This window comes from Protopterus annectens, chromosome 9.part0 (genome assembly GCF_019279795.1).
Source record: "Protopterus annectens isolate FY-2018-M chromosome 9.part0, PAN1.0, whole genome shotgun sequence".
Classification (NCBI taxonomy): Eukaryota; Metazoa; Chordata; order Ceratodontiformes; family Protopteridae; genus Protopterus; species Protopterus annectens.
In genome coordinates, this window is record NC_056743.1 from 249,215,912 (window position 1) to 249,232,165 (window position 16,254).

Consider the following 16,254-nt stretch of genomic DNA (forward strand, 5'->3'; position numbering starts at 1 on the left):
AGCCCATATCGCACTGCTTCTGTATTATAGCGGAACAGGTTGTTTTAATTCCTTGCAGCCTCTTGTATATTATCATGTTATATCAAAACATCTGAGTTCTTAATTGTTTGATACTGGGTCTGCCTTACTGTGCCGCAATATTTTTCTGCTCTGTCCTGAATACTACAATACTGATATTACACAGACTATTTGGAATTAGATGCCCATGCTGGTTAGAAGCTTGTATCTAACCTAAATAATTCTAAGCTATTGCTAGTATACGCTGGTAAAGTAAGCTAATTGTGTCTTACATCTGTGTAAAGTTTTGTGCTAATGTACGCTAACTGCATTGTTTTGCAACTGTTTACCTGAAGTGTTTCTCTCTCTCTGTTAGTTACCTATAAGCTTATAAGTGTATACTTATACATTAGTATTTAGACAGTAAGATAATGTGATGGCATCTGTTTAAGGTTTGTGCTAGTGTACGCTAACTGTCTTTTGCAACTGTTTTATCTGAAGTGCATCTCTCTCTCTATATCTCTCTCCTATTCTCCAGCTTTCCTACCCTGAAACACCTGACTGAGCCTGGCTTGGATGCCTACATCTGATCCAAACTAAAACAAATTGTATTGCCTCTACCCTGTATGGGAATTGGATAAAGCACCTCATAGAAGGATTTAATTAAGTATGTACAACAGCTGCTAAACCTGTACTATTAAGCATTCTACAGCCCTGCTTGGTACTCAGCGTTTTTCCCTTGCCAGGAAACCCAGCAGCCAAAAGCTAGCTAGCCCTGTGTCTCCTATATTAGGTCCCCTCTGTGTCACTCTCTCCTTTACCAGACTCTCTTCCCATAATAGACCCAGCCTTGTGATTTCTTCCCTGGTGAAACCTTGACGTGCTTTCACTAGGTGACTCCCTCTCCCCACTATTTCCTGACTTCTATCTCTTTTTCTCTTCCCCGGTATCTTTTACAAGCTTTAACTCACTAGCTTCTCTCTCTCATTCCTTCCTTTAAAAGCTTGCTGCTACTCCTTTCCACTAATCACTGGTCCCTTGTACTCACCTTCTCCATTTAACAGTTCTACTGATAGTCTTCCTTAGCTCTTGGCTCTTCCCGCTCCGTTCGCCCTGCGGGCTCACTCCGCTCCCCTACCCTGCCCCCAATTCCCACCCACCCCCACTATCTCTACATTTATACCTCCACAACCACACCCACAATATCACCTGACCTATTACACTCCATTGCTCTCTCTATAACCACTCCCTCCCACACCCACACTAACCAGCTTTCCTCCCTCTAGTGTCCTCTTCTCATACCTACACCATCCCTTACTCCACTCATATTAACCTTACATATTTTCCCTCCCACAATTACCCAGACACATTACTACCTCCTGCACACAGAACCCTACTAAACTTACTTTCTATAACTTACAAACTACTTACTACCATCCACATCCCTTACCTTTCAGACCCATCTTCACAATGCTCTTAAAACCTATATCTTTCTTTACTCTTCTAACACTACTCCTCAGTATGGTCTACATTCACTACCTCACTCAGCCCACACTTTTTAACCATTCACAGGCCTTCCACACAACAATATATCTTAACTCACCTCCTTTACAAACTTACACCACAATATCTCCACATATTTATCCTATACAAAACCATCTTTTCTTCACTTATAAGATTCTCAACACTCTATTTAACCTTAACACCATAGTTGATAACAAACCCCTTACTCAAATAATAAAGACCAACATAACCTTTAAGCAGTCCAAATACCTCTCTTACCTAACCCTTTATCCAACTACCTCACTCCTTTCAGGAGATATCCACCCTAACCCTGGCCCCTCCATCTCTACCAATGTAGATAAATCCATACTATTCACCTCTCTAAACTCCCAAAGCATAGTTAACAAAGTACCTAACCTTCATGCTTGGCTTACACATAATAAACCCGACATATTATCTATCTCTGAAACTTGGTTAAAACCCCATATAAAGGATCAGGAGATTATACCACCAAATTACTCAATCATCAGAAAAGACAGACCCAAAAAAAAGGAGGTGGGGTTGCCTTACTATACTCAGCCTCCTTGTCAGTCACCCCTTACAACAAACCCATCCCCATTTTTAACAATGCTGAACTACTCCTGTCACTACTCCAAGTCAATAAATTCAAGCACATATGTATAGCCTCCCTTTACATTCCCCCTGGTGACAATATTACCACTCTTGAGAATATTCTTTGCTGGCTCTCCACCAACATTAACAATGAAATCATAATTTTGGGTGACACCAATATCAATTGGTCTGCCATTCACTCTCCCTCAAGCCCTCTCAATATCAACCTTTACAGCTTCTCACAACTAATCAATGACATTACTCGCCCCTCTAAAACTCTCCCTAAAGGTAGTATTCTAGATTGGATTCTAGTCTCCCACCCTCATTACTTCCCTGTTAGTGGTACCCTTCCACACTCCCTTAGTGACCACCTTCCTATCTTCACTTATCGACTACAAGCGCCTATACAAAGAACTCACAACTACATTACTACCCGCAATCATAAAAACTTCAACCCAGTAGCTTTCTCTGACTCTCTTAAATTAGTTGACTGGAACATCCTGCATGCTTTACCTCTAGATAATGCCGTGGCCCATTTCAACACAACCTTCCTGAACCTTCTAGACTACCATGCTCCCATCAGGACCAAAAGAATAAAACTAAAAACCACCCCTGGCTAACCAAAGACACGCTTAACAGCCATGCGCCATAGAGATAAGGCCTGGAGACTTTTCCATAAAAACAAAACCCCACTCACCCACAATGAATTTAAAACACTTAGAAACAGAGTAAAAGGCTTGTTATTAAAGATCGACAAAACTACTTTTCCATACTCCAAAATACTAATAAGACAAATCCTCAAAAATTCTGGAAAGGAATCTCTACCCTTATCAATCCTGGCAAAACAGCCACCCCTAGCCCAGACCCCAACGCTTCAGACATTGATTTGGCTACACAATTTAACTCTTTTTTCATAAATTCTATTTCCAAGCTAACTTCTTCATTCTCTGACACAATTACATCCACAATCTCACCCCAATCCTCTCATACCCCTCCCTCCACTCCTATTACCTCTCTCTTTCCCTCCACAGAACCACCACCCTCCAATACCTCACCCCCCCTTTCTCCTACTTTCTCACTAAAACCTATCCCCACATCTACCATAAAGAAGCTGATCCAGAAACTAAAGCCTTGCTCTAATGCCCCAGACAATATTCCTTCATACTTTCTTAGCATAGCAGCTGAAACCATTGCCTATCCCATTAGTATACTAATAAACCACTCAATCCAAGAAAGCAAAGTACCCCAAATCTGGAAAAAGGCCTTTATCATACCTCTGCACAAAGGTGGCAATAATAATGATACTACAAACTTCCGTCCCATAGCTATTCTGTCTCCCATATCAAAACTCCTTGAAAAGTGTATCCATTTGCAGCTCCTTCCCTATCTCTTAGACAATCATCTGCTGACTCCAACCCAGCATGGCTTCAGACCTGGCCATAGTACTATGACAGCCCTCCTCTCCTTCTTAGAAACCATAAACTAGGCTAGGGACTCTGGACATATTGTTTCTACCCTACTACTGGACCTCTCAAAAGCCTTTGACACTATCTCCCATAAACTACTCCTTAATAAACTCTCCCAACTTAACCTATGTCCCTCCTCATTAAACTGGTTCTCTAGCTACTTATCTAATAGATCTCAAGCTGTGAAATGGAAAAAAGCCACTTCTTCATTCCTAAGTACTCCAACTGGGGTCCCCCAAGGCTCCATATTGGGTCCTCTACTATTTAACATCTTCATAAATGATTTCCATAATTCTGTACCATTCTCAAATATTATTCAATATGCAGACGATTCAACCATTATCTGCTCTGCCACATCCATTCCAGTACTCCAAAAACTCACACAAGATGCATTCTGTATCACTGAACAATGGATGAAAACAAACCGTCTAGCATTAAATGCCTCTAAAACCAAATTAATGGTTTTACTCCTCTAAACACATCTCTGCCAACACAAATTCCTTCTTAATCACCAGTAACAACAACACATCCTTGGAATTGGTGCCAGAGACTAAGTTACTTGGGGTTCAAATTGATAATCAGCTGAAATTCCATTCCCACATACAACTTAATATCAAAAAGACTCATCAAAAACTAGGTATGCTCTACCGACAAAATCATTTCCTTACACCCACTACTAAAATAACTCTCTCTTCCTCATTCCTTGTTCCCTCTCTTCTGTATGGTTCCCCACTCCTGACTAACTTACAATCTTCCCTCAAAACACAACTCTCCTCATGCTACAATAAAATAGCCAAATTCACTAGTGGCCACAAAGCATCTACTCACCATTGCTTATCTCTCCACAAACTAACATGGTTAGAACTACACAACCAACTCATATATTCTCAACTCACTCTTGCCCACAAGCTCATCCTTAAACCCTTGCTATGTCCATCTCTTTCCAATACCTTTAAAATGCACCTTCCTAACAGACAACTCAGAACCAATAACCAGAACCTACTTGAACTACACATACCACTACGCCCCCCAGGCAAAAAACTTCTATCTTATAGTTTAGCACGTCTCTGGAACTCCCTACCTCCAGCTATTCGTACCACCTTCAACCACTTTACATTCAAAAAATATCTTTACTCTCATCTACTAACGCAGTGGGAATGCTCCTGCACCCACCCTTCATAATTTCAATGCTCTTCCTTCCACCCTCATATTTTCAAAACTACCTTATTTTTCTTCCTCCTCCTGATAATAAGTTCCTTTGCATCTCGTAAAGAAACATTGATTCTATATCCTCAAACAGTAATTCTGTAAAATTCAACAATTACTGCAATATGACTCACTTTATAGTATGTACCATCTACAAACTGTAATTTGTACAATTCTGTAAATACTGCATTTTAACTCTGTACAAAATGCAAACTGAATCACTTCTATAGAAAGTACCATCTGTAACAGTCAACACCAGTGTTATGCTCTAACAGTGTAATTGTATTGTATTGATAACTTGATTGCTCTAACAGTGTAATTGTATTGTATTGATAACTTGATTGCTAATCTTTTATTATATTTGTATAACTATATAACCTTGTTAATGGAGCTTTTCTCCCCAGGACTCCATTGAAAACGGGTTCATCTTGGCCCAATGGACTATCCTGGTAAACCAACTGCAAATAAATAAATAAATAAATAAATAAATGTCAATGTCAAGAAAAACACACAGCATGGAAACAAGCAGTGTAAGTGAATAGAACATATTCATATGTTTAAATCGGGTCTAAATTAGTTTGCTGAAATATGATTTCAGCAAACACCTAATTATTGACCCTAATTCAGTGAAAATCACTTCCGTGACTTGTCGAACTTACCAAGAACAAATAGGTAGTTGGCCAACTACACAACTTTGCCCTTTTCTCCACTGTAGTATGATCTTGGAGTTGGCATATATAGTTGGGGGGGTGAAGCCCCCCACTTGGGTGTGTTCGATTTACTTATATGCTGGTCTGTTGTGCTGCAGGGCAAGTATTTACATGCTCTTGGTAAATTCAGTGAATCACTGAAGCAATTTTTGCTGGATAGGGGTCGATGATTCAGTGTTTGCTGAAGTCACATTTCAGTAAACTAATATAAACCCGCGTAAAGCAGTAGCTGCAGGCATTTACAGGAGATGGAAATTAACATAGATAATAAACATTAGCCACTCCCCTGGATTGCCTTATTATCAGGTACCATGGCTGGCAGCATAGCTGATGTTTCTGCTCACGAATAATTAGTTATGTAGGGCAGTCTCTGAGTTGGAATGGGTTACCTTGACAACTTAACCATTCATGGTAAGGCTTACGGCTCGCAGTAACCCTTTCTGAATCTCAGAGTTAATCTGCATTCATGTGAATGGTTCAGGACATAAATTTCCTTGGCTTCTACATATCATGTGCAAAATTTTTTTTTCTTTCTCATTATAAAAAGAAACACCTATAGCATCACAATTTCTTTATAAATTCACATAAAATTTTCAACACACCATAACCATTTTATGAATTATGCAACTTTAATTGTGCATTTCTTTCTACAAACATGGTTTTGCTGTTGATTGGCAAAATGACAGGTTTGGACTTAAGTTGCATAGTAACAATGGTATAGATTAAGAAAAAGTCAACCACGGATATTTTGAAGCTTTAATGAATATTTTGGTGTACAAATGGAAAATGCTGAAACTCCATTTCACTACAGGCTTTTTTTTTGCTATTAATTTTGCTCCAGTGTTTACTATTAAAAATAAATGTGTAACTTTGCCATTTAACATCATCTTGACAAATTTTCAACATACCATCTGTGTCCCCATCTCATAAACTATACAACTGTTACCACTCAGTTTAGTCTACAAATGTTGTTTCACATTCTGTTTATAAAGTGGCATTTGGAACAGAATTACACAATGACATTTACAGGACTCACAATGTGAAATTATTGAAAAATGGAGAAGGTACAGCTGTTTGCTCACTTTGAAAGTGTGCCACAAAAAATTAAACACCTGTAAGCTCGCTGCTTCTTAATAATTTCATACCATGTGTTTAAAATGCCTTCAGTCAGCACCCAACCCATGAATTATGCAACTATCATTGCACACTTGTGCCTGAAAATATCATATATGTGGGGGGCATTGTAAAGAAATAACAGACTTTTCAGGGATGTGGAGGCCTTCTGACTCAACTCCAGGTATCACAATAAACATGGGTAGTCTTTTATAATTGCATAATATCCACCATCATGAACATTATTGCTTATGTATGCCAAACCCCTGCAGTGTATTTGCTAACTGGCAATAAAAGTTGCATTCAATCATCTTCCTTCCCTCTCATGTACTCCTTCCATAATCCTTCATCTCCCTAGTTTTCTGAGCCTCAACACAGGCAGCTGAAGAGGAAGTCACTATGCTGAATGTAGGACTTAGAATAAAATGCCTTTATAGCACAAGTTTCTATCAAGAATGTTTTCAGGCACACTCTGTGTACTCAGCTGTGTAGATTGTTATGAGCAATTTACAGAAACAATATGGCAAGCAAGGGTCAACTATAATTGTCTAAACTAATGCCTGCATCAAAGATGCAGGCACAACTTGCTTAGAGAAGGGTTTATTCAGTGGGGGATTAAGTGTATCTTGGGGATTAAGTGAGCCAGACTGTTTTCAAACCATGGGCCCTCTGCACACATTTTTAGGACCGTGTATAAATCCATGTGTTATTTTGAGCCTGGCCATCTTCATTTGTAAGTCTATGGAAATGATCATTATGGAATTAATAAATAATGACAAAGGTAACCTATAAACTCTTAACCCAAGCCAGTTTGGATTCATCAAGGACAGACCCTGCCTACTTAACTTGGTGAACTTCTTCAAGAATGTTACTGAAGCAAGGTTGAGGCAAATCAGTACACACCACATATATAGACTTCACAAAGGCATTCAACACTCCCCCATACTCAGGTATCAGAGATAACACTCCCAGCTAAGTGTAAATCACTAGTTAACTCATTGTATAGTAAACTGTCTCACAAATAGAAATCAGGAAATTAGGGTAGGTAGGTTTAGCTCCTCCAAAAGACCTGTTACTAGTAGTGTACCCCAGGGTTCAGTCATTGGGCCACTTCTCTTTGGCATTTACTTCCCATAGGTCGTAGAAAATGCTACGTGTTTATGGCTGACCACTTTTGCAGACAACTGTAAACTTGGTGCAATCATAAACAACCAAGAGAACATTACAAACCTCCAAGAAAACCTTTCCCAAATAAATAGCTGGACTAAAATCAAGAGCTAAGAAATGTATAATCATATCTTTCTGTAAGTATGACTTCTCTTTTAACTATCACATTGACAACACACCCCTAAAAGTTCATACCGTATTCATGTATCTGGGAACCTATGTAAACATTAACTGTCCTTTGTTCACCACATATTCACTACTGTATGAAAGTTTGTTTTCATTGCACAGCTTATATCTAAAGGTATGGGTCCCAGATCTGGGGATGTAACTATGCCACTGTACTTGACTGTCATCAGGCTGATCATTGATATGATGACCTACAGGTATGTACCTGTCCAAACATTTGTCATAACTGGAGTGACCACAATGCTTTCTCAATAAAAAAAAATCAACAGCCTAAATCACAAAATCACAAAAAATATACAGACCGTCTCAAAGCCTTGTCCTTTGTTTTTGTTATTATGCATGCTTCTAAGAGGCATACTCTGCCTCACATATACAGCCTCAATAGACCCTGCTCTGTGTAAATCTATTACATATCTGCAAGTCCAATGGTAGTGTGAACACCCACTTAAGGGATCTTAATCTGTTTTGTAATATCAAAATAGAGAAGAAACCACACAGTAGCACAGAACTAAATGATAAAGCACTTTTCGTTTATTCCAATAAACAAACTTCTTCAGATCAAGAAAAACAAAATGTCACAGATTAAATACTCTCTGGGCTAATACTTACAAAGTCAATTAACTACTTAAGGTGAAAGCTGACTTACAAGACACGCCCTATTTGCAAACACAACTAGACTAAAAACTGCTTTTAAAGTAAAAGCTAAAAATCCAAATAGTCAGACTAAAAGTACAACTATTGACCAGATCACACAGGACTTCAGGGGTGCTCCTCTCCCACTTAAGTTAGAAGAGCGAGAGCTGTTTTGGCAAATTAGACTCAACGCATACAGTTCACCAGGTCTGAACAAGAACTGTTCTTTAAGTAGTGTTCTTAAACTTAGGAGCCTTAATAGGTAGGCTGTGTCAGGTTACCTTCCACACTAGCACAACACAGTTATTCTAATGCTCTTGAGCACCTTGGTTCAGTGACCTTATGTGTATTTTTTGCTGAGAATTTGTAGTTTTATCTTGATACTTTACCTATTACCAATTATGTTCAGCACACTTGATGTGCTTCAACATACACAGTTTAGTGCACTAACATAGGTATTTGTATTAACTCAGTTTTACAAACACCAGCGGAGTTTTTATGCACTTGTAATTATTATTTCCTTGCCTCACTAGCTTAGTAGTAGGCTAGATTTACACATTTTTTATAGACAACGCTAGTTGTACTTTTAGTCTGACTATTTGGATTTTTAGCTTTTACTTTAAAAGCAGTTTTTAGTCTAGTTGTGTTTGCAAATAGGGCATGTCTTGTAAGTCAGCTTTCACCTTAAGTAGTTAATTGACTTTGTAAGTATTAGCCCAGAGAGTATTTAAGCTGTGACTTTTTGTTTTTCTTGATCTGAAGAAGTTTGTTTATTGGAATAAACGAAAAGCGCTTTATCATTTCGTTCTGTGCTACTGTGCGGTTTCTTCTCTATTTTGTTTTTCAGTAGTCTGTTTTGCCTTTTCAGTTTACCTGTTTTGTAATATATTGGAGGGAAAGGTATATATCATGGAGAATACCTCTTCTAGGGAGCCGTATTCCACTCCAAATAAAGTGAAGTATTTCACCTACTCTATTCAAATGTAATTTAGATAAATTGATGGGAAACTGCAAATTCACCAAAAGTTAAGCAACCATGTCATGGATACAGGCAACAAGTAAATGTCCCAACATATCTTTGTTCTGCCCACCTCTGTGTATCTGTATGCAAAATATAAGGTCTAAAAAATACCACGGGAATGTAAAGTTAGGCTTCTTAAGATTCTCACAGATGATAACCTAGTGATTACCTATGAACCTATAAATGATGTCTATAGTGTTTTCTAATGGCTATGCTATGCAGTACATGGCAGAGACACACTGTACATAAAACATCTCCAAGTACACAAAAAAAAGGTGTTGGTGAGAGTCACAGCTGTCATGTTTTGGACATGCTTTAGAGATACATGAACACCTTGCAGTTCTCCCTACCAACAGAGTGGGGAAGAAAGGTCAATGTAGGCAGAGATGGGGTTCATGGGTAGTGTTTGTGCCAAATAACATCTCAGCAGTGGTGTCGATGGGGGGTGCCATAACAGGACTGTCCAGGAGGGCAACTTTGACTTGGTGTTGTGACACAGGCACTGGGGACCATGCAGTATGCACCATGAAGTCTGTGCAGAGATATGTTCCTCCTGTAACATGGACATAATGGAAAATGACCTGTATATTGGCCACACAAGAAATAGCCCTTATCAAGTGACCCTAAGCCACAGGTGACCCCACTGGTGGTTTGTGTATGGTGGTGCACAATTTTTAGCTTATGATAGACATCCTTTGTGTCCACTATGAATATGCATTTAAATGTTTTCCAGTACATTTCCACTGACACAGCTGTACTGAAGATACATTTTGGTGAGGGCATAAAAAGTATATTTTCCTCAAGGCAGAATGAAGTCATGACTAACAGAGTGGTACAGCAAGATCCAAAATAATATACAAAACTAAAAAAAAAATTCCAAATTTAGAAAGAACTAAGTATGTGTTATACTGTAATGAGTTAAGTTTCATGAAATAGTCAGATAACAAAAGTGTGATCTCTGACTTAACAGAGAGTACTAATATGTCCTGCATTCCTTTGGGAACTCTGCCTCTCCCGATATATAACTGGTGTAACCAGTTTCTTCTATAAAGCCTAAAAAAGATCTCAGTCTGATTTATTAAGCATGTATGGTTAAATTAATGCATTCTTCAACAAAAAGGTGCCAAGATTGGACAAATTGTGTATTTTTTCTGCAGAGATTTTTCTCAACACAAAGATGCCTTAGTAAAAGTCAGTTTTTGACATATCTCTCTGGATTGCTGTGTGCAGGGAAAGATCTGCTATTTTAGACTATACAGATAAAAAAACTGGTAAGGAACAGGGTAAAAAGGAGGAAAAGAAACATGATGTTAAATAAGGTAAGGAAATCTGCAAGAAATGATATCACTGAGTGGACTCAGTTATTTAGATGATGAAGGCCTTGTTTATTAAAGTAAGAAACATTTTTATTCCTGGGTGTTCCAAGGAATATGTCAGCTGAGACAGGACTCAGTTATTTGAGATACAAGATTTATTGGTGGAATACATTAGTTAGGTGGGTGTCAAAGGAAAAATATACTTTAAAAATGATCAAAACACGGTAGGTTCAGGTTAAGGCACTTTAATCTTGCAACAAGGAGACAAAAACATGCTATTACAGAGTTTGTCCAACTAGAAACAGGAAATACTTTAATTTTTATACACTTTCTAATAAGACATTGCCTACCAAGCTGACGTAGCGAATTACAAGTCTTTTCATCATCACTTATTGACCATTAGTCTCATGATTTTCTGCTGATTTATCAATGTTTGTGAGTAACCTCCTAAGAAAACAACGTGGCCTTGGTTACCACCGGTTAGATACATGTTATGTTACCATTCAAGGTACTATGGCTAATTCAAGCACAAAGCTAGCAGTTCATTTCTCTAATAATCCTTTGTCTACATTATCTCTAAGCTGCTGCAGCTGTACATGTTCTCATACTTCGAACAGAGTTGATTGTTTAGAATCATTACATTTACAGGATATAACATTGTTCATTCATTCACTCCTGACCTAGCAGATAAGCAGCTGCTTCTCAAGTACATTTCCAAAAGGCTTAAACATGAATATTGCTGCGCTAGCAATTACTAGGTCAGAGGGCATCTTGCAAGTTTCAGAAAGCACACTGCAGTTTCAAAAACCATCTTTTTCAGTTCTCATATGAAACTCAATTTATATATAAAACAGTGCATATAAAATAGAATGAAAAACATGTTAACTCATTTAACTTCTAATTAGCATTAAGCATACACACATTAATACATATTTTTCTGACATTTCTCCCCTGTTAATACTTTTTAATTCTATTTTCAAAAAGAATAAACAGTTTGCTTCTTTTCCTAACCTCTTCCAATCAGGATTTGCAGTTAAGAAAGTCATTCAGTTTAAACTTTATGAAAGTGTTTCACATTCTAGCAGCTCTTCAAATTCAGTACTCTGATACATAGTCTCAGAAACTGATATGTCTATAAATTCTTTGATTAATTTCTTCATGCAGGGGATTCCACAACAAACACAAACTCCTATTAGTTGTAATCCCACACCAATGGCAATCAAGATGTTCATTAGGATGGAACCCCACCCCCAAACAAATTCTGGAAAACGTCCGTCAGAGGGTTTGGGCCTGGTTTGGTCATGGCCGACACTTGCTGAATTACCTCAAGGTGGTCATTAATTTCGTGCTGATGATCTGGTATAAACGCACAGCATTCTTCTTTGATTAAAGCGCACGTCCCACCCTTCACCGCTAGGGTGAAGTCAAGAGCCATTCGGTTCTGGAGCACTACAGTTCTCATTGCATTCAGTTCATCAGTTATCAGTTCAAGAGCAGAGAAAGTTGCATTACTCATCACTTTGAGAAGTTTAGACAGTTTTCGCAGCTCCCAAATTGATTTAACTGTGCCATATGCAGGCAATATGCTTGCCCATGATATGACAGCGTCACTCAAGTCCATGTGCATAAGTTTGGTACCCACACTATGATGGTCTTTCCAGCCTGCCTCGATCTGTCCCATTGGATTCTCAGGTTTTTTAACAGTCTTCTTGGTCACATCTCGGGTATTTTAAATATTTCCCTGAGGCAAGACTGCAGTGTGTCGTATGGCCAGGACCAGGTATCCCAAAAAACAACTGCCGGACCAATTCTCAGGTAACCATTTATATGCCTTTTTACCACACACAAAATAACAGTCCTCTACTTTAGTGGTTACTTTGTTACGAAATGACTGCCCTGCATGAAACATTTTCCTATCTATTACAGATAACTGTTTAAAAAGTACAGGATTACGTTGTACCTGGTCAAGAGTCTTATGCATGGATTTAAGAAATGAGTTATAATCTGTACTACAAGATCCACCCAGATCGTTTGCTTTTGTATAACATTTATATTGTACGGTCACATTACACTTGCTCCAACCCACTTGTATGGTATCATTCTTATAAAAACATACAATCCCCTTTTGTGTCACAGGCAAATACAGTGCTACCTTATCATATGCTTTAATAGATACTGTGTCAAAAACCAGATTTTCCCAGGTCTCATTGACCCCTAGGGGGATAGCAGTCATTAATAATCCCCGTATGCTGTTGGTATGGCTGTGCAGATCCAGCAGTTCGAAACATTAAAAGTCTCAGCATACACACGTGTAATTGCCTGATAAGTGTTAAAGTTCGGGCGCCAGTCTATATTTGGTTCATCACGTTTGATTAGTTCAACTTTTGTGGCAGGAAAAAGGAAAGGCCACAAAAAAAAGAACAACGTAATTAGCATAGCTATCAAAATGATCATGCAAGTTTTCTGAGGTTGCTCAATGTCTCTATTCACTCTATACCTGGCCATTTTGTTCTCGTTGTACAACAGTAACAAGATTTTTGTCCAGTCCAAAGTTCTTAACCAGTTTACAGTGTGTCAAATGAATCCAGGATGCTCGCTCCGCGATCTTGACTGCAGTGGGTGTCGACAGTAGTACCTGGTATGGCCCTTCCCACTTCGGAGAACTCCAGTTCTTTTACTTCACAATCTTCACCCAGACCCAGGTGCCTGGGGCTACTGATGCTTCCGATTTCGGTTGCTCTTTATCTGAAACAGAATTTAACTGCAAAAGTTCGGTATTCAAAAATCGCCTCATATACCCTGCAAGTGAACTGTCAGCCTCCTGCTCTGCAGACATGAGAGGTTTCCACTGAGGTGTATAATATGCCCTCCCAAACAAAACTTCAAAAGGAGTTAATCCTTTTGCATTTGGAACGGTTCTCATGCTCAACAGTACCAGAGGCAAACAGTGCACCCAGTTCTTCTGTGTCTCACTAATTAATTTCCTAAGCTTATTCTTCAACACCCCATTATGCCTCTCTACTAATCCTGCAGATTGGGGGTGGTATGCACAGTGGTTTTTCAACGATATCCCGAAATAGCGACTAAGTTGTTGTATTGTTTGGTTTACAAAATGTGTACCATTGACACTATAAATCTTTTCTGGTATGCCAAATCTAGGTATAATTTCTTTAACAAGAACCTTTGCAACAGTAGCTGCATCTGGATTTTTAGTTGGAAAAGCTTCCACCCATTTGGAAAACATATCTATAATGATAAGGCAGTACTTTTTATTTTCGCATTTGTTCAGTTCTATAAAATCCATACAAATAGTATGAAACGGATACGGTGGTGTAGGGAAAACTCCCTTGCTTAGGTTTCAATGCCCCTTGTGCATGATGCTTGTTACAAACATGGCATGCTGCACAAAATTTTTTTGTATAATTAGTAAATCCATATGTTGTAAACACTCAATTCACTAACTGTACTATCCCCCCTGTTGAGACATGGCTCTGCCCATGGCTCAACAAAGCTGCATATCTAAACAAGTTAGATGGTAGAATTGGTTTCTTTTCTTTGGAGATGTACAGTCCCTTTTCAAGGATTGCTCCTCGTTTTATCCACTTTTGTTTTTCTACATTTGTAGTAAGTGTCTGCATTGTTTTTAACATTTCTAAATCTAAAATCTCAGAAGGTTGTAATTCCTCGCGCAAAAGAAAAACTTCTGAAGCTGAAGCTGCCTGTTTTGCAGCTGTATCAGCCCTCGCATTACCTTTTGAAATTCTATCCTGTTGCTTGGTATGAGCTACACATTTGCAAATAGCTACTTTTTGAGGTAACTAAATAGAGTCTAACAAATCTAAAATAAATTGCACATGGTTAATTGGTTTGCCAGTTGATGTTATCATTCCTCTATTTTTCCACTGCTGTGCAAAAACATGTACAGTAGAAAAAGCATACTGGCTGTCAGTAAAAATATTTACTTTCTTACCTTCTGCTAAGGTACATGCCCTCGTCAAGGCAATCAACTCTGCTGCCTGTGCAGATAAATTGTGTGGTAAAGGCTTCGCTTCCAAAATGTCGGTATCAGAAACTACTGCATACCCCACTAGATTATGTCCTGTAGGACCCCTTCTGCACGAGCTGTCTACATAGTATGTCACCTCGGCATCATCCAAGGGAACATCTGTAAGGTCTTTCCTAGGTAGTGTCTTTTGCTCAATCTCCTGCAGGCAGCAGTGTGGTTTTCCATCTGCAGGGGTTGGGAGCAAGGTTGACGGATTCAAAGTTGTGCATCGTTCAATTGTCATATGAGGTTGGCTCAACAGTATAGTCATACAGGAAAGATGTCTAGCAGGAGAAAGATATGCTACTTTTTCTTGCAGTAAAATAATTGTGACTGCATGAGGCACTCTCAATGTGAGAGGGTGGAACAACACTACCAAGGCTGAAGCCTGCACTGCCATTGCAGCTGCCACTACTGCTTGTACACAGTAGGGGGAAGGATTGCGCCACTGGGTCTAGCTGTGATGAATAGTAAGCTATGGGGCGTTGTTTGTCCCCATGCTGTTGTGTCAATACTGATGTTATATAACCTTGCTTACAGTCTACAGTTTTGTAAAATCGCTTATGATAGTTTGGTAATCCTAAAACTAAGAAAGACGCTATCAGTTGTTTCAGTTGGCAGAAAGCTGCTTCTGGTGTCCACTGTAATAAATCCTGTGCTGCCATCAGCTTTTTAAATATCAAATTAGTCAGCGGAGCAGATTCCTAAGCATAATTTGGTATCCAACTCCGACAAAAGTCAGTAGTTCCCAGGAAGGACATCATTTCCTTCTTGGTAGTTGGTCTAGGTGCTTGTAATATTGCTGTTTTCCTGTCTTCGTCTAATATTCTGCCCTCTTTGGATATTACATATCCCAGGTATTTAACTTGTTTACTCCAAAGTTGCAGTTTGACTTTGTTCATCTTGTGTTCTTGAGTAGCTAAAACTTGTAATAATGCTATGGTATCTTCTCTGCATTCTTGCTGGGTGGGGGCTGCCAGCAGAATGTCGTCTACATAAAGTAAAATCTGACTACCTTTCGGTGGGTCAAATCCCACCAGGTTACTTGCCATTTCTTGTGCAAATATCATTGGGCTTTCACAATATCCCTGTGGTAATCTTGTATATGTATACCGTTTCCCCTGAAATGTAAAGGCAAACCAATGTTGGCTGTCTGGGTGTATCGGTATTGAGAAAAATGCATTGCTAATATCTACCACAGAAAAATACTTCTGCTGAGGTTTCAAATCATTCAATAAGGTGTGTGGATCTGGCACCATTGGTGCCCTGGGTATAACTG